The following is a 22,894-nucleotide window of genomic DNA, read 5'->3' as shown; positions in this document are numbered from 1 at the left end:
ATTATTATTTTAAATCTTAGAAATACAATTAGGTTGAACCTAAGGCAAACCAATTATTTGCAATGATTCACTGTCATTGCTCTGGAAAAAATCAACCCTAGGGCATTCTGCATGGCCATGTGACTTAAACATGACCGCAGGAAGAAGAGTGAAATTATTCCTGTTCAAATTAAAACATCTCAGAGATCTCTTTTGGTTCACCTCTCCCTACTTAGCTTATGTTGAGGGTGAATTTGAAAAGCTGTCAATTTGATAACCATATTAATATATGTAAATGAAATTATGCCCTGAGTTTTAATCTTGTATTTTCTGATACTTAGAAAATGGCTCCAACTCTAAGCCCATAATTCTTTGTTTCATCTTGCCTTTGATTTTAGCATATAACCATGGCTGTCTGAGCTAGTTAGTTCAGAGTGGTTTTACAAGATGATAATGAGGCCAATGTTGCAGTTTCAATTAGCTTCACAGAGGAAAAACCCAGCTTCACAGCGGCAGACTGAACTGCTAACCCCTGCCACCACTCTCAGCCAATGGCCAAAAGGAATATGAGAACAGAGAATGTTGCCGACTCAGCACTCCCAGGACCATTTAGCCTGGACAAGCAAAGGTCACATCTCATTGATGATGATGGCCCATCCGTGTTATATTCCTACACCAATTCACTGCAGAAACACAAAATGAAGAGTGCTCTGTAAATCAGAGCTGCCTTTAGAGCCCATGTAGATCACTGAGGCAAAGACTTGTTTATTGTAATTTTTTTTTTTGAACAATGAATAGGGCAGCTGTAGTTTTAAAAGGTTTTTAAGCAACTTTTATTTTTGTTTTCAAATTTGCAATTTTGGCCATATAGTTAATGTTAAGTACATTTTATCCACTCATGAAATTATTTTGTAATCATTCACTTAGAGGAATGGGTCATTATAATCATAAATATGTCTGCTACTATGTCAATATAATAGCTAAATAAGGCAATTTTTCCTTGGAATTAGAAGACTTTTATAAGCACTAAAATGCAAATTGAATTTTACTTGCATTTAATACTATGGACAGAGGAGTATTAACAGGGATCTCTGGCAGCAATTTCCCTAATACTAATTTATGTGTCGTATAAAATGTAACGTCCATGGAAACATGATCCTCAATTTGCGCCTTTTCTTGCAAAGATTGGACTTAATTCTGCTATTAGAATATTTGCATTGTTTCTGTTAAACTGCCTAGATAATAATGGATGCAGGTGAATATTGGCCAGTTTGGTTTATGTACTCAGTTCCAGCATTAAGATACATTTCTTTCCATTTTCCTCTGGTCTTTGAATTCAGATCGTATCATCTGCTGTCAAGCCACACTCTTCCAGTAGGGAGCTTCTGGAGCTTAATATCATTTATATGATGGTATTCCTTTCTCACTGGTGCCTAAATTTTTCTTCTGACTTACCAAGAGATCCGTAGGAATTTTCAACAATGTCAGTATTATATTCTGATGATGAATGAATGTCCAATTTCGAGCTCTTCTGCTCACAATGCATTTATCAAATGCAGTCAACTTTAGTAGCCCATAGAGATAGTAGCTTCTAGGACCTGATATTTACTTCACCTCATCAAAGTTCTGCTAAATATATTAGTCCTAAATGAATAGCAGTGGACAAACCAAACAAATTGAGCCTTGAATGCAAGAATGTCTACAGATGTTTCCATGAATTGCCTTTTAATCAATAAAATCAAGAACATGTGTGTTTTTTTTTTAAATTGATTCCTACAGATGCAGCTGCACGAGGACCACATTTTCCCACCTGCCTGTCACCATCAGTGCTGTATTCAGAATCTCATTTCAGTACGCATGATATTCCTTTTCTAAAAGTTCTAATATTGGGGCGCCTGGGTGGCTCAGTGGGTTAAGCCGCTGCCTTCGGCTCAGGTCATGATCTCAGGGTCCTGGGATCGAGTCCCGCATCGGGTTCTCTGCTCATCAGGGAGCCTGCTTCCCTCTCTCTCTCTCTCTCTCTCTCTGCCTGCCTCTCTGCAACTTGTGATCTTTCTCTCTCACTGTCAAATAAATAAACAAAATCTTAAAAAAAAAAGATTTAAAAAAGTTCTAATATTGATCTAGGTCTTCTATGTGTCAAGTACTATGAAAAGTGCTTTTGTGGATTATTTAATTTTTTATAATGGCCTTATGACATACACCAGATATTTTTATTATTCCCATTATACAGCTAAGGGAACTGAGTAGTAAATGTTAGTCAGTGGCCCAGGATTATACAGCTAACAGTAACAATGACAGAGCCAGATCCTGAATTTGGTCTGTATGAATCCAAAGTCTATAGTCCTAACTGCTACATTGTACTGTTTCCTGAAAGTCATTATCACAAAGATTTGCATTATTTTTTATTTCTAAGACTAATATGATTTTATTTGTGTTATCACATTTGATTTAAAACAAATAACCAAAAATGATACCCAAATATCTTTCATGTCACCCAACCTGAATTCTTACAGAATGTATTCTGTCTGTGTTAATTTGACTTAGAACTGGGGCTTCATCCCTCTGGTATTCATGGGTCTTAAATTTGTAGCTAGAAACTTGTTCCTGTTTTGAGTAATTGTATTTCACTCCTTATGACATTTCGGGCACTTAAAACCTGTTCCACGATATTTTAAAGAATGCAATTTACACCACTTCCTTTAGAAGACTATAAATAAAATAATGATAGAAAGTGTCAAGCCATAATTACATCGAGAGTTTTAGTAACCTCATAAACCACAAGAATGAAATACCAAAAAACATTTTTTTTTCATCCACCAGCATCAAAGTCTCATTTGCTGATTCTATTTTTGCAGCAATGATGGAAGTAATCCAGTTAGGCTGACATTTTTATAGAGAATAGTTTGATGTTCAAATAAGCCATGTTATTTCACCATCTTTATTTTCTTTATGGGAAGGGTTTTTTTCTTCTGTAATGAGCTGTGCTATAAAGGAAATGAAAATGTGTCCTATAGGTTGGATTATGGCCCCCAAAGACACATTTCAGTTGACATAAAGGTCTTTGCCATAACCACAGTTGATGTTTACAGATACACACCCCTTCTAATTTTTAATGCTGTTACTGAATTTCTTAATGAACCTAATCACAGAAAATGTGTCAAAAGGAAAGGGATGCTTGGTTTCAAACATATGCTTGGGTTTCTGTTATCAGGAAACAAATGTCCAAACGCAATCGCACACAAGCTCACACACATGCTCACCCACGTGCTCACACACACACTCAAGTCTGGAGCCAAGTGTGAACTCGGTGACACAGTGACACTTAGAGCCAAATACTAAACATACGTCGAAATTTGGTGTGATCACAACAGCAGAATGATACAATATTGTTTCATTCAGCCTGATGCAGGAAGAGAAGCCAAATGACAGAAAATCATAAAACAAATGTCATTTCCTTCCCAGAAGCATGTTTCAATAATTGAGAAAAAAATAAGACCAGTTTGTTTCAGTCTGACTTTCTTGTCATCGGTAAATTAATAGATACATTTCTACTCTATAAGAGAAAATAGGCTGATGAAATTTAATGGCTGAGATGGGCTACAAAAAATTGGTGATATTTGATGTTTCTGTCCTATAGATCAAAATATATCTCTCATTCAGAAAAAAAAATAGTTTCAACAAATTTATATAGTCCTGTTTGACCAGAACACTACTCATTGTGTTCATTTTTATCCTCTTAGGTTTTCATTCTGTCTGTATTTTTTTTTAAGATGGCATATTTTTAATCATTTAGAAAATTCACAGCTTTAAAGATGGGCTTTCCTGATACAAATAACTTGCATATGGGTCAAATATTCTGGTATATTATTATCCATGCATTCCTTTATGAGAGCCAAGGATAGAATAGTTGTTCATCAGTAGCAAATTTCACTAAGAAGGGAATTAGAATTCTTTCAGGATCCTTTGATACTTTTGGCTAATGGGCAAACGATAACCTCCTCAGGGAAAACGAATGGGCATCAATGGTAACTCCTTCAAGAAATCCTCCTGTATCATGATAGAAAGTCATAGCTAGATGGAATGGCTGATAGACTCACAGAATGGAAATGCCATTGGAGTTAACCAGCCCAGCAGTTCTCAGTTGTCCAGTTAGAGGGTCCAGATCCACATGGATATATTATTGTGAGAAGTGAAGTATGTTGTATGTTTTTTGTTTCTAATGCTCAAAATACTAAAGTTAGCAAATTATTTTATTCTTTTATAAATTAGAATGCACTTGAAATTATCCATCCAAAAATGCCACACTAATTTAATAGCATCTTAAATCAGAAAGAAAGAAGTGCAGTTTCAGCTAATGGGTCTAGTGTTACATACATGTCCCATGGAGATACCCATGGAAATGAATCTTGCATGAAAACAGAAAGGTGATTCTTAGCAGGAAAAAGTTCTTGAACTGGAGATCTAGGCACTTCCTCTACCTTTCTACAATCAGCAGAGATTGCTGAAATCATAAACCAAGAGTTGATGGTGTCCATGGAATCATCAAAGGGCCATAATCTTGAAGGACATTTCTCCAGGGCCTGGTGACGCCTGAGGAAATATTTATACCACCTATCGAACACATTTTTTTGTAACTGGATGTTTAGAACTCTTGGATTTTCTGTCTCCTCCCTGCTGACAGCACCCAGCTCCCACTGCTAAAGTTTGTTTTCTCTGAGCTCAGTTCATCTAAAGTGGCCATACTCCAAGGGTTGACCTTTTCTTTCTTTGGATGTGTTAATATCATGGATTAAACTTGGTAGTTGGTCTCCATCCATGGCTATACTCATAGACCTAGAAGAAATGTTAATTCAGTGCTTACAGGAGAACCTTGTTCCTTTATCTACAAGTAGTTATCTGGAAGGGTGAAAGCACCTCACAATTGCCTTCATTTACTAAGAAATTGAGATCTAAATCTGACTATTATTGTTATTGCTGTTTTTAACTGCCTGATTATGATAATCGTCTAGGTTATCTAGTGAGGAATTTGTACCATATCTCATTTTCATGATCTTCATTCTATGTACCCCTTTTTTGACTATAGTTTATATAAATTTATAATCTTAACAGCTGTAAACTATTGTAGGAGTAGAACGAAGATATGACTATTCCAATTCCTTTCATAGTACAGAGCAGTCCCAGCAAAGATGACACCAAAACCTTCTAAATCAACCTTATAGGTTGAAAAACCCCAAGTAATATATGAGCAAATTCTATCTAGCAAGACATAAAAACAATAACAAACCATAATCAAACAGTTGGTTCTTAAGGACATAAGAAATTTTACTATTAGGGTAGTCTATTGTTATAATTCTTATTAAATAGTTATTAAATAGTTATTTAATAATTAAATATTTCTTAATTTAAGAATTAAATAATTCTTATTAAAAGGTTAAATGAGAAAAATTTTATCATTCTATGTTCAAAAAGAACTTTATTTAATGTACATTGCTGATGAAAATTCTTAAAGAAACAGAAGCCTATTTACTTAAAATGATAAATATTATTTATTTGAAAAAAGATTAAATTTTCACTCGTAAAATTTCATGTGTATTTTCATTAAACTGAGAAATAAGGATTATAAATTTATTGACAAGGAAAAAATTAAATAAGATGATTAGAAAGGGGAAGTAAGGGGCGCCTGGGTGGCTGAGTGGGTTAAAACCTCTGCCTTCGGCTCAGGTCATGATCCCAGAGTCCTGGGATCGAGCCCCGAGCCCCCAGTGGGGCTCTCTGCTCAGCAGGGAGCCTGCTTCCTCCTCTCTCTCTGCCTACCTCTCTGCCTGCTTGAGATCTCTGTCTGTCAAATAAATAAATAAAGTCTTTAAAAAAAAAAAAAAGAAAGGGGAAGTAAAAAAATCACCATCTGTCTATATTGAAAATTTAAGAGAACCAACTGAAAAAAAAAAAAAAAGAGCGATTGAAATGGTCGAGATTTTAGTATCACAAAGTTTTCACCATACACCTTACAAAAATACACAAAAATAAAGTACTTTTTAGCCATAGTCATTTAAAAAATAAACAGAAAAAAAACACCATAATAGCAACTTTAAAGTAAAAATAACTAGGAATAAATATAAAAATAAATGGATAAGACTACCAAAAATGTGTAAGACAACCTTGAAAAAAATATAAAATAATTTGGAAGAAGATGAGATTTAACAGGGAAATATTCTATATTCCTCAACAAAAAGAATCATTATTTTAGGCATTAAATTCTCCCAAATGTAATCCAACAATTGGCTGCATATGAAATCAGAATCACCAAGGGATTCTTTCAGTAATGCGACAAAATAATTTAAAAATTCATGCAAAATAAATTGAAAAGCAAAAATAGCCAATAACTTATTTAAAAATCAATGTTCCCAAAAGGTTAAGAACAATTATGTTAAAAGATTTGATCAAGTTTCAACATAAAATGTGATACTCTATGCAATGAAGAAAAAAATCAGAAACAAAATTAAAAGACTATAAACATGGGAAAATACCTACAAGACAATTTTTTAAAAATGTATAAAGTAGTCTTACAAATATGAAGGAAGAAGATAGTATTCCTATAGAATCCATAAGACCAAAGGCCAGCAAACCTTTTCTGTAAAAGACAAATAGTAAATACTTTTGGTTTTGCAGGCACCACAGTTCTGTTACAATTACTCAACTCTGCCTTTATAGCATAAAAGCAGTTACAGACTATGCATAAAGAAATAAGTATGACTATATTTCAATAAAACTTTATTTACAAAAATAGAAGGTGAGACAAATTTGACCCACAGACCACAGTGTGCCACTCCTACAATAGGTTTTCTGGGACTTGATCACAGCTATATGCCAGATCTACCTAGAAGTATGGTATATATAAAATGCCCAACAAATATATGTTGAAAGAATAAGTAAATAAATGAAAACAAGTAGGATAACCCACCAAAAAATTAACATCAACAGTAAAATATGTAAAATTGTTCAAACTCACAAAATGAATAAGGGACAAATTAAAACCATGACAACTTTTTTTACTCTCAAATTCACAAGGTTTGTTTCTTTAATGATAATTCTTAGGTTTGATAAGGATATAGGCTTATGCATATCCTCATATATTGTTGGTATGCTTTTTTACTCTTTTGTCTTTAGTCATATACATAGGAAAAAGTGTAGAAGGTAATATAAGAGATTCTGTGTATTCTCTCCCTTCACTGACAGTTTTCAAATTGTTTGAGTTCATTCTTAAAAATTATTGCGAACCCCCAAAGAACTTTTGTCTGTTAATGTTTATGTTTACCACATTGGAAATTTAAATCAGAAACATTTAAAATATTTGTAATTCATTTAAATAGCCATATAAACTCTTTATGTGTAAACATAAATAATATTTTTGACAATTACATTGTCTAAAGAAAAAGAAATTATTATGAAGAGTGACATTGTTTTACATTTTTGCAAGTCTCTTTAATGTCTTGCCTGAAAGAAGACAACTGGATTCTCATACCTGCTTCTGAGTTCACTCTGTTGTGCCATGCTTTTTGGTGAAGTATATGAAGAAAATCAAACTTCAAACAGTTGTGTAGTTGGAAAAGGGAAGAGTATCTTAATAGCCTTTTGTGATAACCAAAAATTCTGCTTTGATAGTACACCAAAATTCAGCAAATGGCGGTTTTTTTTCTTTTTAAGATTTTATTTATTAGAGAGAGGGTGAGAGAGCAGAAGCAGAGGGAGTGGAATAGGGAGACGGAGAAGCAGGTCCCTGCTGAGCAGGGAGCCCAACATGGGGCTTCATCCTAGGACCCTGGGATCATGACCTGAGCCGAAGGCAGACGCTTAGCCAACTGAGCCACCAAGGCGCCCCATCGACTGGTAGTTTCTATACAGGTAGTTGTAATGTGGAAACTAAAATCATACCACTGAACTTTTGTATTTCATTACATTAAAATCTATTCATTTATCTTATACTTTAAATGGATATTTTACTCAGGCACAGTATTGTAACATCATGTGCTGATCATTTAGAAAAAAATTGATTCTATGAGTAATACAGATCTTCCAGATATAGATACATTTTGTCATACAATATTCAAGGTTCTATTTACTACCTCTCCCCTGACCTCAGAAAAGTCTTCAGATATTAGGAAACCGTCGAGTACTCCATGGTGGATATAAGTTTTCCAAACTTCTAATTTTCATTTGAAAGCTTGAAATTTTATCATTGACAAAAATTGCTGTCAGTTGTTCCTTCATTCACTTTTGAGAAAAAGTTGGTCAAACACCCAAGTCTGAATAACCATAATTTGTCTCTTACTCATTCTTTTAAGAAAATTTTTTTTTCTTTTTTAAAATTTTTATTCAATTTATTTAAAATTTTTTAATTGTGTTATGTCAGTCACCATACAGCACATCATTTGTTTTTGATGTAGTGTTCCATGATTCATTGTTTGCATATAACATCCAGTGCTCCATAACATCAGTGCCGTCCTTAATACCCATCATTGTGCTAACCCATCCCCTCACCCCCCTCCCTTCTAAAACCCTCCTTTTGTTTCCTGGAGTTCATAGTCTGTCATGGTTCATCTCCTGCTCCAATTTCTTCCCCTTAATTTCCCCCTTCCTTCTTCTGATGTCCTCCGTGCTATTCCTTATGTTCCACAAATAAGTGAAACCTATGATAATTGACTTTTCCTGCTTGACTTATTTCACGTAGCATAATCTCCTCCAGTCCCAACCATGTTGGTGCAAAAGTTGGGTATTCATCCTTTCTGATGGCTGAGTAATATTTCATTGTGTATATGGACCATATCTTCTTTATCCATTCATCTGTTGAAGAGCATCTCAGGTCTTTCCACAGTTTGGCTATTGTGGACATTGCTGCTATGAACATTGGGATGCATATGGCCCTTCTTTTCACTACATCTGTGTCTTTGGGGTAAATACCCAGTAGTACAATTGCTAAGTCATAGGGTAGCTCTCTTTTTAATTTTTTTTTACACTGTTTTTTACACACTGTTTTCCAAAGTGGCTGCAGCAACTTGCATTCCCACCAACAGTATAAGAGGGTTCCCCTTTCTTCACTTTCTCTCCAACACTTCTGTACTGCCATTAATTGTGACCATCCTAACTGGTGTAAGGTGGTATCTCAGTATGGTTTTGATTTGAATCTCCCTGATGGCTAATGATAATGAACATTTTTCATGTGTCTGTTAGCTATTTGTATGTCTTCTTTGGAGCAGTGTCTGCTCGTGTCTTCTGCCCATTTTTTGACTTGATTATCTTTTTTTTTTATTGTTGGGTTTGAGAAGTTCTTTACAGATCTTGGATATCAGCCCTTTGTCTGTAGTGTCATTTGCAAATATTTCTCCCATATTACTAGAACTCATACAGCAATTCAGTAATGTGGCAGGATACAAAATCAAACCACAGAAATCAGTTGCTTTCTTATACACTAACAATGAAAGAGAAATTAGATAATCAATTCCATTTACAATAGCACCAAAAACCATAAGATAACTTGGGATAAACCTAACCAAAGAGGTAAAGGATCTATATTCTTTTTAAAAGTTTTTTATTTTTTTATTAACATATAATGCATTATTAGCCCCAGGGGTACAGGTCCGTGAATCGCCAGGTTTACACACTTCATAGCACTCACCATAGCCCATACCTTCCCCAATGTCTATAACCCCACCACCCTCTCTCTACCCCCCTCCTCCTGGTAACCCTCAGTTTGTTCTGTGAGATTAAGAGTCTCTTATGGCTTGTCTCCCTTCCAATCCCATCTTGTTTCATTTATTCTTTCCCTACCCCCTCAACCCCCCACGTTGCCTCTCAACTTCCTCATATGAGGGCGATCATATGATAGTTGTCTTTCTCCGATTGACTTATTTCACTAAGCATGATACCCTCTAGTTCCATCCACATCGTTGCAAATGGCAATATTTCATTTCTTTTGATGGCTGCATAGAATTCCATTGTATATATTTACCACATCTTCTTTATCCATTCATCTGTTGATGGACATCTAGGTTCTTTCCATAGTTTGGCTATTGTGGACATTGCTGCTATAAATATTCTGGTGCATGTGCCCCTTTGGATCACTACATTTGTATCTTTAGGGTAAATACCCAGTAGTGCAATTGCTAGGTCATAGGGTAGCTCAATTTTCAACTTTTTGAGGAACCTCCATGCTGTTTTCCAGAGTGGCTGCACCAGCTTGCATTCCCACCAACGGTGTAGGAGGGTTTCCCTTTCTTCAAAAGGGATCTATATTCTAAGAACCACAGGGCACTCATGAAAGATATTGAAGAAGACACAAAAAGATGGGAAAAGCATTCCAGGTTCATGGATTGGAAAAAAATGATGTTCTATGAAGAAAGCAGGTAGTTCAGCTCACAATTCAATCATCATACTTTCATATGCCACAAAAGTGCTATATTCATACTATTTTGTCACTCAGAATATTTTTTTTAAAGTGGTCTAGTGTTGAGATTTAATTAAAGTCATTTTTTAAAAGATTTTATTTATTTATTTGACAGAGAGAGAGATCACAAGTAGCCAGAGAGGCAGGCAGAGAGAGGGGAGAAGTAGGCTCCCTGCCGAGCAGAGAGCCCGATGTGGGGTTCGATCCCAGGACCCTGAGATCATGACCTGCGGTGAAGGCAGAGACTTAACCTACTGAGCAACCCAGGTGCCCTAATTAAAATCATTTTTATTACTTCATTAAATACACTCTTGAATGAAACTGGCTTTTTTGGTTTTGGCCGGACTAGAGTGCACATGCCATGAAAGACACAGGGACTATTCATGCTACTGGCGCTGCTGCCTCGATCCATGCTAAGTCCCACAGGTTTTCCCACCATTGGTTTTGCACGGTCAGTGCAAATGTCAACATGGTGGTAAAAACAAATAATTTTAAAATTTTACATAAATAATTCCATCCTATACGTGTACTTTGACCAAGAATTTTTACATGTAACCTTATGCCGTTATGTTTTAGAGAGAGATCTAGGTTTATACATATAGATCTAGTTCGTATATTACTTTTTGGATTATTTTGAGCCACACAGGTGCCCCTCTAGTTCATAAATTTTAACTACTATGTTGTATTTATCCCTTTGTTCCTATATTGGTGGATATTTAGGTTATTTCCAACTTTTCACTATTGTGAGTATTTCCTTAAGCAAGAATCACTCTATGGGCACCTGGGTGGCTCAGTTGATTAAGCATCCAACTCTTGATTTTGGTTCAGGTCATGATCTCAGGGTCATAGGATCAAGCCCCACGCTGGACTCTTCAGCAGGGAGTCTGCTTCCCCTCTCTAGCCCTCTGCCACTCTTCCTGCTCGTGCACACACACTTTCTCTTTCTCTCTTTCAAATAATAAATAAATCTTTTTAAAAAAATAGTTACACTAGGTTTTATACCATGATGTGGTCTTCCCAAACCTAAAAGTCTACGTATACTCTGTTTTCCATATCTAGATTATGAAACTGTCTTTAAAATGGCTCTATCAGGGGCACCTAGGTGGCTCAGTGGGTTAAGCCGCTGCCTTCGGCTCAGGTCGTGATCCCGGGGTCCTGGGATCGAGTCCCACATCGGGCTCTCTGCTTCGGCAGGGAGCCTGCTTCCCCCCCCTCTTTCTCTGCCTGCCTCTCTGCCTACTATGCCTACTAGTGCTCTCTATCTGTCAAAAAAAAAAAAATGGCTTTATCAGTTTACACCTAATATGGTTCTTAACTGGTTACTCTCTCTCTAGGGGCATTTTGGCAATGTGTGTCAAGCACTCTAAGGGAAGACAATTTTTGAACCAGAAATTCCAATTCTGGGAATTGACCATGAAGGTCTTTTGGCCAGGAATGAATGCAAAGTTATTTTTTTTATAAATTTGCTTATGATTATTTATAAAGTACAAAATCTAGACAAAAGCTTCTAGATAGATGACAAGAATATATTGTGGTATCTATTCATGGATATTATGTGACCATTTTATATCCTAATTTTATTTAATTGATACATGTTCTTTATCTAACTATATTTATCAAAGTGGATGATGGAAGTATAGGTAATTTTGTGTGTGTGTGTGTATGTATTTCAGATTTTCTTGTGTTATTGAGAGCATGTTACTACAAAAAAGAAAGAAAGAGGGGAGGGAAGACAGACAGATGGATGAGTGTATTATATATTTTGAAACGTCATCCCAAACTAAGCGTTAAGTGAGGCCAAAAAAAAAAAAAATAACAGTACCCAAATTTGACACAGCTTTGGAGTGATTTTTAAAGCCTCCTGAAACCCCTAGAGACTTTTATTTGGTGGGGCTGGGGATCATTGAGTCCCTGAAATGCATAAACCTCACACCTGAAGAAATACTAATTCAAAAACTGCAACTGATTCCATCTGACTTGCCTGCATTGACAAAAAAATAAGGAGTCTTGTCTTTTTTAATATTTGGCAGGCAAAAGAGATAAGCAATGGCTGGGGGAAGTTCTGGTGGTGCCTTCTCCTCCTGGAAGCTGGAAGCTGAAGGCAGGAGCCTCTGCAACCACATCCTGGGGCAGAAAGGAGCTCTCTTTCCTGAAAACCTGTCCCAGACTTTGCTTTCTTCTCCTTGGCATTGGCAGCCTGCCCTGAAGCAGACAAGGTCAGGTCTGCAGGTGGTGGCTCCAGGTGTTCCTCCTCAGTTCTCTCCCATCCCTCCTTTCTCTATTCCATAACATTTGGGTCAACTTCCTCTGCAAATTTGAGCATCAGACCTTTGGGTGAGCTTGTCAAGGCACACATTCCTAGCCCCCCCAACCCCAGAACTTCGGGTTCTGTAGGTTCATTTGTCATAAGCTTCCAGGTGACAAGGCTTCTGGCCCATAGACAATAAGTAGACTCACCAGAGAAAGCCAGCCAGAGACTCAGGGGCTGAACAATAAAATGTTATCAGAGAGGGAGACAAACCATAAGGGACTCTTAATCATAGTAAACAAACTGAGGGTTGCTGGAGGAGGGTGGGATGGGGGGATGGGGTAACTGAGTGATGAACTTCAAGGAGGGCAGGTGATGTAATGAGCACTGGGTTTTATATAAGACTGATGACTCACTGACCTCTACCTCTGAAATGAATGATACACTATATATTAATTAATAGAATTTAAATTTAAAAATAAAGAAAATAAGAACAAAAAATAAAAAGAAACCACTCAGTATTTTCTGGAATGGGTAAAATAAAGAAAAAGGATAACACCAAGTTTCAATGAGAACATTGAGGAATTTGAATTTTCTTATATTGCTGATGGAGGGCAAAAAGTACGTTCACTTTGGAAAACTGTTTTGTAGTTACTTATGAAAATAAATATTTACCTACTGAAGGGGGAAAAAGTTATTCACCAAAATTCCTATATATGGTCATTTGGAAATGCAGATGTGAATGCAGTAGTTGTTAACAGCATTAGTAGTGGGAGTGGTAATAAGAATAGCAAAAGTAATAATATAGATAGCAGTAATGGGAAGATTAATAATGAAATCACACAAATAAATAAGAGCTGGTTTTCTCCCCATGTTTTCCCATCCAAGTACTAACCAGGCCCGACCCTGCTTAGCTTCCGAGATCAGACGAGATCGGGCGCGTTCAGGGTGGTATGGCCGTAGACTCTCCCCATGTTTTGATGAAAGCATCAGACATTGTATTGCCAGACCAGAGACAAGATTTCAGATGCAAAAATGTTATGAAATCACAAATTTTAAAAATGTGTCTTTAAATTTGGGTGTATTACATTTTTAGTGAAAGCAAGGTCTCAAAAACATGCCAAACCTTATGATCCAGAAAAGGCTTTCTTTTCCTCCTGCAAGGTATTATTTATCTTTGGTTAATAGGTTCAGTCAAGCCATTTTTATAGCCTTGCATGTTATCAAAAAGTGTTTTTATTTCTCAATCTAACTACTCCCTTTCTCAACCTATTGCATTAATTCTGCCGGTAGCAGCCAAGTCTATACTGAAGTCTAGATAAAAAAGATTTTTTCTAAACCCCATTTGTGTTTTTCCTTTTTGTGTTAAATTATAAATACGGTAATTGGCGGTTAATGAGATGTAAGTGCTATAGCCTCAGACTCTTTGGGTTACTCATGTCTCTGCACCATTTTCATCCGGCCCTCATTTTCCACACACCAGACCTATAATTATGCCAAAATTTTATCCGAGCCAGAGAATATTTTGTTTTTCCTTGTTGCTACCTACAGACCATAAAGTTATGGAAAACGTTGGATATGCAAAATTAATTTTAACCCCCCCACCCCAGGAAAAATTCTAAGGGACAACTTAATAAGGTATAATTAAAGTTGTGTGCATTATAGATTTCAGAGATCACCGAGGCATCTAGAAAGCATCTGATCTAGCAGTTTGACTTTCATATCAATCCCATTTTGCGATGAATTAGCCACAGCTTACAGAAGCAAAATATACGTGAAGCTGGGATTTGAACTGGAGATCTATCTGGTCCTAATTCGCGTGCCTTGTCGAGGGGGGTTGACAGGTGTCTTTTGCCTCTCTGAACAGTGGTTTATTGTTGTTGTTGTTGTTTCTTAGTGTTCAAAGATTCATCATTTGCCAGCCTACCTTGAACTCTTTCATCACCTGGTTGAATGTATTTCATAAACTTTTAAGGCTCCTTTATATTTGATTTGTACAGTATCTTTTAACAACAGTGTCCTTGCACCAGATGTTTTGATGTACTAAATTTACACATACACCTGAGTGAGGAAGACATGTGCGTTTTGTATTGTTAAAAAAAAAAAAAAAAGATCCTGGTCTCATGTTTATGTTGAAAATGTCAGTCTTTGTTTCCACTCAAGTGCTAATCTTTCTAAAAATGTCCCTCACGTTGAAGGACATCCAAAAGGCAGTAACTTATTAGAACCTTGGGTTCAGATTACAAATGCATTTGGCTAGCTCAGTGTTAAAGTTCAGATTATCTCGGAATTATTTTAAATATTTGTGCAGGAGACTGACTAGTTTACTAACGCATTGCTTCATAACCCTCCGCTAATAACCACCTTGGTTTGTGATCCTTAACTCCAAGGCCTCAAGCAAGCTCGCGGCGAAGGTAATTTGCTTCAGTGTCTGAAGCTGTCATATGATGTCTTTTCCCTAGGATGTGGAAGAGTTGACTCAGAAAAGGAATTTGAAACGGATTTTTAAACCACACTTTATTATTTGCACAGAAGAGTTGAAAAGGAAGTTCTGATGAGGTAACGTCCTCCCCTTTCTGCCCCCTTTTTTGTAGCTAGTACTTCCTAATTATTTATTTTTATTTTTTTTTACTTTTTTTTCCTATTTTATTTATTTTTTTAGCATAACAGTATTCATTGTTTTTGCACAACACCCAGTGCTCCATGCAAAACGTGCCCTCCCCATTACCCACCACCTGTTCCCCCAATCTCCCACCCCTGACCCTTCAAAACCCTCAGGTTGTTAATTATTTACATTTAAACTGGAGACCAGTAGGATGATGTAGGGGTAAGAATGTCAGTATGGGAGTCGGGCTACCTGGGATGTAGTGCTGGCTCTGTCGTTCAACTCATGACCTTAGACAAGTCATTTCGTTTCTCTGGGTGTTGGTTTCCATAAGTGAGAAAGTGACACAAAGTCATTCCTAAGCTGTAGAGTCTGTGTACATGTGCATTCTTCCAAGAGAAGCTAAACTTGCTAGAAGACAGCAAACCCAGCTATAGGTTAGGCAGACGCTGCCTCCCTATTTCTAACCTGTTGGCAGGGTTGACTGTGCAGACAGCAACCTGTGCTTGCTTTAGTTAGGGGTTTGCTGTTACCACCTTGAAATTCTTCATAATTTTTGAACGAGGTCCCTGCATTTTCATTTTGCTCAGCACCAAAGTAGGTAACAGGTCCTGCCTTTTGACGATATATTTCTTACCCTTGTGTTGCTCGGCTCGGATTGGTCGCTTTTGCCACTATTATACCTTTTGGGTAGACTGAGGGGAGCAAAACTCGGCAAAAATGGATGTGTGGAATTTTGTGGTTATTTTCAAAGACCTGAGGTTTTGTTTGTCTACATTTTCCTTTCTCTATGCCTCCTTGCCTTTCCTTGTCCCGAGGAGGGATAGTTTGCTCTTCTGGATGACTGTGTGAACTTCCGGTTTCACACAGGTAAACTGTGTGTGTCAGCTTTATGACTCATATCTTGGAATCTTTGTAAAGCTGTGTTCAATCCCATTTTCAACACATAAGGGTTAATTCCTGGTGTTTGTCACTAGGTATTTTCAGTCTCTCCACTCTGCATCATTCTTGTCATTGCCGCATAATCAGTTATAGTACAATATAGAGGATACTTGTGGCTTTGAATTATGATTTTGCTGTCAATTTTTATGTTTCCAGAGAATGTACAATTACAATGACTTGATAGACTAGAGAGACGACTTCTCCCCCAACAGCTGCTTTGTTTTGACCAAATGAGCTCTCCTTCACCTTTGAAAGTAGAATAGCCACCCTAGATGATGAGAGATCAATTCCATATAAAAGGAGACTGGGCTAAAATGCACATTCATGCAAGAACCAGCTTCACTGTGCACATTAACATTGATAAAAATTACTCTGTGATTGCAAAGGGACATATGTTTTCTTCATTTGTTCATTATTGCATGCCAAAGGATAAAGAGCAAAAGAGACAGAGAAGTGTTTCTGTGTGCCCATCAATAGGCTGGATGTGGTCTTACATTATGAGCCTACTTTCAGAAATGGAGAACAAATCTCTAAGCAACGAAATGACCAATTTACATATCACATCCAAGATAATTAATTGCTTTGGTGGGTTATTCCCAAGTGTCTGATTTCAAAGTATCAAAAATGCCAAACCAATCCTCAAACACTGTTTTTTTTTTTTCTTTACAAATCCAGTGTTCATCATCTCCCCAAAGGCTGTCTTTTTGCCCTCAGTGAATAAATTCTACTACTTAAAACTTGATAGCAACTTTTAATTATATTATAGGATCTTAATGTTTTAAAATATTTAGCTAGTCTTTTTCCTTAATAAAACTGAAAGTGACTATATGTCAAATACTTTTTTTTCCTTTGTATTTTTTAAAGTTTTAAATAAATTACAGTTAGTTAACATATGGTATAATAGTTTCAGGTGTATGATGTAGTGATTCCACACTTCATACGATGGCTGGGACTCTTCATGACCTGTGTTGAATTCTAACTGCTGCCTTGACTTCTGACTTCTAAATTGGGGAGCATGTCATTTTTATTTTTTGGATCATATAAAGTAGTATTTTGACTCATAGTTATGCTTAAGAATAGGAAAGCAACAATTAATACATTTTTTAAGGGAGTACAATTGGTCATCAATTCTGGTACTGATAACAAGAAAAACAGCACTCCCAGCTTCTGTTTATAAGTTCTTTCTGTGCAATGGATTGGACTGTTCTAGCAATAAATTAATAGCTTTGAAACTATGTGATTTTAGATGAAAAGAACCAAAGTGAAACTCCTCAAGTAATTAGATAAGAGGATTAGTTCCGTGCATTTTGTTTCAAAACACCTTTTTGAACACTACAAAGATTCCAAAATAAAAGCTGTAAAAGCATAACTACACAGTTTACCTATGAAGAAAAAGAAAATGAGAAGTTCAAGTATTCACTGAGTAGAGTATAATATCCTGTAATGTCCCTCCTCAGTGACCTCCAGGAGAGGAGGGCACCCATTCAGTATCTTCTTATAAATGTTGGTCTCTTCTGGAGAGTGACCCTAAAGATGCCAATTAACATCATAGTGATAACTCCTGGCAAGTGTATAAGATGGCATGTCATCTGACAGGACACTAGGCAGAAACACCTATAAGGGGAAGTGAGTACTATGGAATTTTACCCCTCAGCAGGAAACTCAGTGTTTGCGTTTGGCTGCACCTTAGAATCACCTGGGCAAAGAAAGAAAAAAAAAAAAAATACTGGGTTCTGCCCAGAGAGATTGTGATGTAATCGATTTAGGGATTGGCCTGGGCATTGGAATTTTAGAAGTTCTCCCAGATGATGTTAAGGAGTAGCCAGGGTCTGAAATGAGGTTTCTTTTTAAATATTTAACAGCTTTATTGAGATACAATTCACATGTTATTCTAGTCACCCATATAAATTGTACAATTCAGTTGTTTTGAGTACATTCAGTGTTGTGCTACCATCCCCACAGTCAATTTTATATCATTTCCACTACCCCAAAAAGAAATCCATTAGCAGACACTCCTCCTTTCTCTCCCATTCCCACCCCAGCCCTAGGCTACCAATAACTTACTTTCTGTCTCTGAAGATATACCTATTCTAGACATTTCATGAAAACGAATCATACAGTCTATGGCCTTTTGTGAATGACTTCAGTCTCTTGGCATGATTTTTTTAGCATACATATTATAGCATGTATCAGGACTTCATTCATTTTATTGCCAGATAATATTTCCTAGCATGGGTAATAACACATTTTGTTTATCCATTCACCAGTTGGTAGATATGTGGGTTGTTCTAAATTTTGGCCATTATGAATGCTGGTGCTGCAGACATTTTGTAAAAATTTTTGCATGCACATATGTTTTAATTTCTCTTAGGGATATATCTAGAAGTAGAATTACTGGGTTATATGGTAATTTTATGCCTAACTTTCAAGGAACTGTTAGTTCTAATCAGTGTCTGAGTTTTCCGGTTTCTCCACATCATTGTCAACACTTGTTGTTATCTATCTTTTTGATGATAGCCATTCTAGTGGGTGTAAAATAGTATCACTGTGATTTTGATTTGCATTCCCATCATAGCTAAAGAAGTTGAGCATCTTTTCATGTGCTTATTGTCCATTTGTATTTCCTCTTGGGAGAAATGTCTATTTAAAAATCCTGTCCACTTTCTAATTGAGTTATTTGTTTTATTGTTATTGAGTTGTAAAAGTTTTTTATATACATATTCTAGATATCAGTTCTTTATAAGAAATATGATTTGCAAATATTTCTTCCATTCTGTGGGTTGTCTTTTCACTTTCTTGAAGGTCTCTACTGAAACAGAAAAGTTTTTAATTTTGATAAAGACCAGTTTACTGTTACTTTGTTGCTACTGCTTTTGGCATTCTATCCAAAAAGATTTTATATAACCCAAGGTAACAAAAATTCTCTCCTACATTTTCTTCTAAGTATTTTACAGTTTTAGCTCTACGTTTAAGCCCATAATCTGCTTTGAGTTAATTTTTCTGTACAGTGTGAGAAAGGGTCCAACTTTTTTCTTTTGTATGTGGTTATCCTAGAGCAAGTTTTTAAAATAGTGTCTTCACTGATGGTTAGTGAACATCTTGCTAAAAGTCAGCTGCGTGGTGAACTTCATGGGGCATGGCATATGAGGCATCTATGCCAAAAATGAATTACCAGAGAGTTCCAGCCTCTTCTGCTCTTCCCAGGGAGCCCATACACTGGTCAAAATTCTAAACACACACCTGGAACTACCAAAGAACACATTTACACTGAACCCATACACACATTTACACATTTACATTTACTCTGATCAGTATACTGGGGTCTCCCTAATGGGTGGCAGGAGGCGGGGGAGTACCTAGAAATTAGATGAAGAGTGGTAACAATCACCGAAGGCTTCTGAAGGAGTTATCTTCACCTTTGTGTGCTAATATACATGTGCACACTTAAACTGTAGTGTGTGACCCGTAAGTAAGGAAATATCTGGCTGAATGCCATGGTGCTATTGATGATGTTTCATTTCTTTGTGCTCTTACCTATTTGAATGAAAGAAGGAAGCTCTCTGAAAATTATAAGTCAAATCACTTCCAAGAATGTGACAAATTGTTTTATCTGCAACTTCTCAGGAAAACAGCAGATAAACCATCCCTCAGAAAGCCCTTGAGTGAAATGTAGTCCAAAGAAGTGAGGTTTACCATCCATACCCAAGGTTCTGTGCGGTTATGGGGGGAGGTAGGTCGGATTGGGAACAGTTCCACCAACAAGCAAGGAAACCACTATCTGTCAAGTCGCCAGACTGAGAGTCCAAATTTAGGAACAAGTCGAGTTCCTTCCCTCTCTTCAGCTCTAAAAGAGATGATTCTTGTACTGGCAGGTTCATCTGCCACAAATGGCTTCTGTGTGCTTCTCTAGGAAGGTAACAGTCATGACAAATGTCTTTCTATACTGCTGAGCTTAAGGAAGGCAAGTTAAGGTATGCTTTGGGGGATCATATGGAAACTTCTGTCACTTCCCATAAATCCCCAGGCAAATACCTTTTTATCCCAAAAAGGCAGCAAGGAAAATGAGCGCAGGATCTCATAGGCCTGGGTTCAAATCCTGACTCTACCACACAATCTGGGTAATTTTCAGCAAAGTATCTAACTTCTTTGAGCCTCACCTTTCTCTTCTTTGTTATGGGAATATAAAAATATCTATTAATGATCATCGTTGGATAAGCTGGGATAAGCGTAAAATCCCTTCCTTGAGTTGGCAGTTAATATAGGTTATTTTCCTTCTCCCTTTTAATACCAAAGATGTAGTACACTTGCCGTTTTAACACTCATTTTTTGGGCCTTGAACCCAAAGAATGAAAAGGACCATTAGCCAACATGAAGGTTCGATTTAGAATTTGACATGTCAGATCCCTCTCCTGTATCATTCTGTTCCTTCAGTGGTCTGAAGGCCCTTGTTTCTTGGCAGGGTATAGGACGTCACCTCATGGGGTCTTCCTTTTCCTAAAAAAACATCCCTACTGTCCATGACTTTGGTGATTCATCAGCATTCCGGCAAACTACCCAGCTGTTTGAAACAGCAGGTATTTATTTTCTTTGGTCTGAATATGCAAAGATGAAATGCAGCTGCCTGTTTTTGGAAAAGCTTTCTTGGTCTGTGTCATTTGGTTAGGTTAAGCACCGGAATGTGTTATGACCTTGGTCTACGCACTAACCTTTCCCAGGTGCCTGTTTATGCAGCTATTTATGGGCCACAAAGCTGAAATGAAGCCCAAGTTTCCCTAACCTTGTTTTTGGAGAGGTTAATTGTTCAGCAAGACTATTCATGTGACCGTCAGTAGCAGGGAACATTTACCACGACACGTGTGTGAGGCCTTGCACAGAAGAAGTTATGAGGAGGCATGAAACTTAGCTTGCTTCTTCAAGGGACCTGGGGTATGTGATGCTCTCAATCACTTCCATTGCCTCTGAATGATGAGGAAAATACTGATCTCTTCTTCCATGGGCCTCCCTATAATGTCCTGAGGGTCATCAGCAAAACAACAGACAGGGGAGGCTTGTGCCCAGAGAGCAATGCATACCCCCAGGTGGTGTCATCTGTATTTGTAGCCCTATGGGATTCAGTTCAGCGGCTACCTACAGAACACTCAGAATTCCCTTAATGATGATGTGTCCAAAACGGAGAAGAACAAATTTGAGAAGTATAAATGAGGAAGCGTGAAAAGAAACAATAATTCCAAATGGAATTTTAAAAAACAATAATCCAATAAGGAATTTAGCCCTTATTTTTACTAGGCCACATTATCATATATGTCCTTTTTAGAAACTGTATGGATATAAGTAGAGATATTAAAAAGTAGAATAAACTACTTACTCTCCACATGAAGAGAGGAGAACAGAGGTATATATAAATTCCAAGCAGTATATGTTCCAAACCTCAAAATCCTTTTTTGGAATTTGGCCCAGAATATATAAATCTGGACATATAAGTACAAATGTTACTCATATAACTATAAATATGTAAGCCTAAACTATTTGATTTTGAAATGCAGTCTGTTATAACTTAGACACATTTAAATGTACTCCATTTCTGTTGGAGTTCGGCACATCCCCTTGAAAAATGTAGGACTTTATAATGGGGAAAAAAGAAGACATGGAGAACAATTTGAGGATGTTTTACAGTTGATAATAACTTTAAATTTTTTAGATGGAGAAGTCCATAGTGTGACTTTCAATTAAATCTAGAATTCTCAATTAAATCTAGAATTTACATTTGAAAAATGTAGCCAAACCTTCAAGAAATTCAGCAATAGTAAAGTATTATGTAATTTCCCTGGGTTTGGAGAAAATAAAATGGGGGGTTTCCAGTTTAAACAAAATCTCATGTTGTTGTAAGGATCAAATGAAAAGATGCAAAGAATGCTTGGGAATGGGTGGCATCTTCAGCAGGCTACCAGAGGAGGCCATGCAGCAGTGTGGTAAGGAGCCTTGCTTTGGAGCCAGACTGCATGTATCCCAGGTTGGTTATCCTAAATTCCAATCTGACTGCGCTTGTATGGATTCTCCAGCCTCTATGCACCACAGTATCCACATATAGAAAAGGGAGCAGAATAATTCTCATGACAACCATATAGAGAAATCAGTTAGCACATGTAACATTGTCAAGACAGTGCCTGGCATATAGAAAGTGCTCGGCTGATGTTGGTAATGATGTTGGTGGTTGAAATGATGATGCAGGTATATTTGGGGAAAGTGAGAGTACAAAAAGGAAGAAGTATTCGTTTTTGAAGATATGGGATAAACAAGCTGACCCAGTCTACTCTTTAAAGAGGTGTAAACAGGGGTGCCTGGGTGGCCCAGTGGGTTAAGCCTCTGCCTTCGGCTCAGGTCATAATCCCAGGGTCCTGGGATCGAGCCCCGCATCAGGCTCTCTGCTCAACAGGGAGCCTGCTTCTCCCTCTCTCTCTCTCTCTCGTGATCTCTGTCAAATAAATAAATAAAATCTTAAAAAAAAAAAGAGGTGTAAACAGAATACTAGAAACTAACTATATTTGGAAATAGAATGGAAAGGAATACCCAGTTCATACATACATTCTAGGCTGAGACAATTCTTGATGCTCGCAGAAATATTAGCAGCACTTAGCATAATTTACAAATGAAATATTTGGGGCAATTATTGCATATA

General features: G+C 37.0%; 1 protein-coding gene across 11 annotated transcripts in view; it reads left to right on the top strand.

The window, feature by feature from the left end:
• Positions 1-22,894, top strand: part of THRB (thyroid hormone receptor beta) — a 372,214-nt gene that overhangs the window by 84,817 nt on the left and 264,503 nt on the right. For 5 of the 11 annotated variants that reach the window (XM_046003097.1, XM_046003096.1, XM_046003094.1 and 2 more), the window contains one exon: positions 15,134-15,230. The exons of the other annotated variants lie outside the window; for them this stretch is intronic. The gene's annotated coding sequence lies outside the window, so the exon portion shown is untranslated. The remainder of the gene's footprint in view (positions 1-15,133; positions 15,231-22,894) is intronic. 11 annotated transcript variants of the gene reach the window in all.

Source organism: Meles meles, chromosome 4 (genome assembly GCF_922984935.1).
Source record: "Meles meles chromosome 4, mMelMel3.1 paternal haplotype, whole genome shotgun sequence".
In the NCBI taxonomy this organism is placed as follows: Eukaryota; Metazoa; Chordata; class Mammalia; order Carnivora; family Mustelidae; genus Meles; species Meles meles.
The sequence above is the reverse complement of the archived record's forward strand: the minus strand, read 5'-3'. Positions and strand labels throughout refer to the sequence as shown.